We start from the raw sequence: 2,773 nt of genomic DNA, 5'->3' as shown, positions 1-2,773 counted from the left end.
GGTATGTGGGTAGGTCTTGATGAAACCTGGAAACAATTAGATTTTGGGCTCCCCAACGGCATGTAACGGTACTGCAGCGGAACCTTCTGGTTTGATATCTCAAGTTCTGGATATGCTGCGGCTATGATTTTTGAGTGATAGACAGGTCTATATGCCGAGAGTAAGTGGTATAGGTTTAAGTCCCCTAGCGGCTTGTTTTGGAACTGCAGGGCACGTTTAGTGTCAGACTTTGAAAGGATATAACTCAAGAAAGGGTTGACGGATTGTCATGACTTTTGGTATGTAGATAGCTTAAGGGATGCTTTATATAACTACATATTAACTATGCCAATTGAAATCTTATTTGCATGATAAATTATGAAATTGTCTAAACACACCCAGTTTATTAAAAGGACTATTGCAACATGTGACATTTGTAACAGAGGAAGGCAAGAATATTGAAACTTACAAGTTACTAGTATGCAAAATTGAGACCTAATTTGCATAATTAATGAGAAAATGATATAATGTCATCGTGGTAAATGACTGGAAGTTCTTACTTGTAGCATTTGGAAGTTATGTACAGGTGAACATCGTTGAACATTAACTACGTAAATGAGTCCTCATTTGCATAAATTATCAGAAAATGCGATAAAAGCCTATTTTCTTAACACAGATTGCGTGCGTCTGTTGTTTGGTGGAGGACATGATCAAGTAATATAGATTATGCAAATCAGAACCTTATTTGCATAATTAATGACAAACACAATTGATACAGCAGTTGTAAAAGATTGAATCATTTGGCGAAGGTATGGGGTCGTGGAACTCTAGTTGTATGATGCATATCGTTGCAAACTGAAGAAAATGTCAGTGTTTATTTTGAGTTTTAAGTAAAAAATACTAAAAGAAGTTGTTCTTTCACTACTCCAAAAGCGCTCTCACATCGACAAAAGTTCGCACTCACTCAGACTCCAAAAATCGCTCACTCCTACAGCCGCGTTGGCAGGGAAGCCTCCCGAAGTGAGAGAACTTGTTGTTCTGTGGGTGAGAGAGAATTTCAGTGTTGTGTGTCGGATAAAGATTGATTGTCAAGACAATATCCTTAGTATTTGGTATAAGTGATTGTTATTGTATAGTGTATATCGTTACAAACTAGACAAAATGTCAGTGTTTATTTTGAGTTTTAAGTAAAAAATACTAAAAGAAGTTGTTCATTCACTACTCCAAAAGCGCTCTCACATCGACAAAAGTTCGCACTCACTCAGACCCCAAAAAGCGCTCACTCCTACAGCCGGGGTGGCAAGGAAGCCTCCCGAAGTGAGAGAACTTTTTGTTCTGTGTGTGAGAGAGAATTTTAGCGTTGTGTGTCGGAAAAAGATTGATTGTCAAGACAATGTCTTTAATATTTGGTATAAGTGATTGTTATTGTATGGTGTATATCGTTACAAACTGAAAAAAATGCCAGTGATCATTTTGCGTTTTTAGTAAAAAATACTTAAAGAAGTTGTTCTTTCACTACTCCAAAAGCGCTCTCACACCGACAAAAGTTCGCACTCACTCAGACCCAAAAAATCGCTCACTCCTACAGCCGCGTTGGCAGTGAAGCCTCCCGGAGTGAGAGAACTTTTTGTTCTGTGGGTGAAAGAGAATTTCAGCGTTGTGTGTCGGATAAAGATTGATTGTCAAGACAATATCTTTAATATTTGGTATAAGTGATTGGTATTGTATAGTGTATATCGTTGCAAATTGAACAAAATGTCAGCGTTTATTTTGTGTTTTAAGTGAAAAAATACTGAAGGAAGTTGTTCTTTCACTACCCCTAAAACGCTCTCACAACGACAAAAATTCGCTCTCACTCAGACCGAAAAATTCGCTCACTTCTAAAGCCGGGTTGGTAGGAGAGCTTCACGAAGTTAGAGAACTTTTTGTTCTGTGGGTGAGAGAGAATTTTAGCGTTGTGTGTCGGAAAAAGATTGATTGTCAAGACCATATCTTTGGAATGAATGATTGTATTGTATAGTGTATATCGTTATAAACTATACAAAATATCAATGTTTATTTTGCTCTTGAAGTGAAACAAGAAAGCTTCTGAAAAAAAGCTGGCTGATGCGTATTTTGAAAAAAAAGCCAGTATGCAGATATATTCGAGAAAATCAGTTTGTTCTTGTGTAATTCTGTGATATAGATGTTGTATGGGCATTTTATGGAAAGTAAGAACGACATATAAGCAGAGTATCGCACGTCTCATTCAAATATCCCAACATCGAAAAAATGCAGAAGTAGAACAGGTGCAAATGTGAGTTTTAATGTTCTATACAAAAGTATTGTTAATAGGTATTTCAATGGATGCAAAAATTAGTATTTTAATGGATGTAAAAGAAGAAAAAAAAAGAAAGTTAAAAAAAAAAATTGCCTCCCTGGAATCGAACCGGGTTTACAATGCGCAAATTTTCCCACTGCGCTAGAGCGACCATGTTCAAGCAAGAACTGTTTAAACAGGTATATAAAATATTTGGCATGGAAAAATACTGAAGGAAATTATTCTTTCACCATTCCGAAAGCGCTCTCACATCGACCAAAGTTCGCACTCACTCAGACCCCAAAAAGCGCTCACTCCTACAGCCGGGTTGGCAAGGAAGCCTCCCGAAGTGAGAGAACTTTTTGTTCTGTGGGTGAGAGAGAATTTTAGCGTTGTGTGTCGGAAAAAGATTGATTGTCAAGACAATATCTTTAATATTTGATATAAGTGATTGTTATTGTATGGTGTATATCGTTACAAACTAAACAAAATGTC

This window comes from Branchiostoma floridae, chromosome 15 (assembly GCF_000003815.2).
Source record: "Branchiostoma floridae strain S238N-H82 chromosome 15, Bfl_VNyyK, whole genome shotgun sequence".
NCBI lineage: Eukaryota > Metazoa > Chordata > Leptocardii > Amphioxiformes > Branchiostomatidae > Branchiostoma > Branchiostoma floridae.
This window is presented reverse-complemented; position numbering follows the sequence as displayed.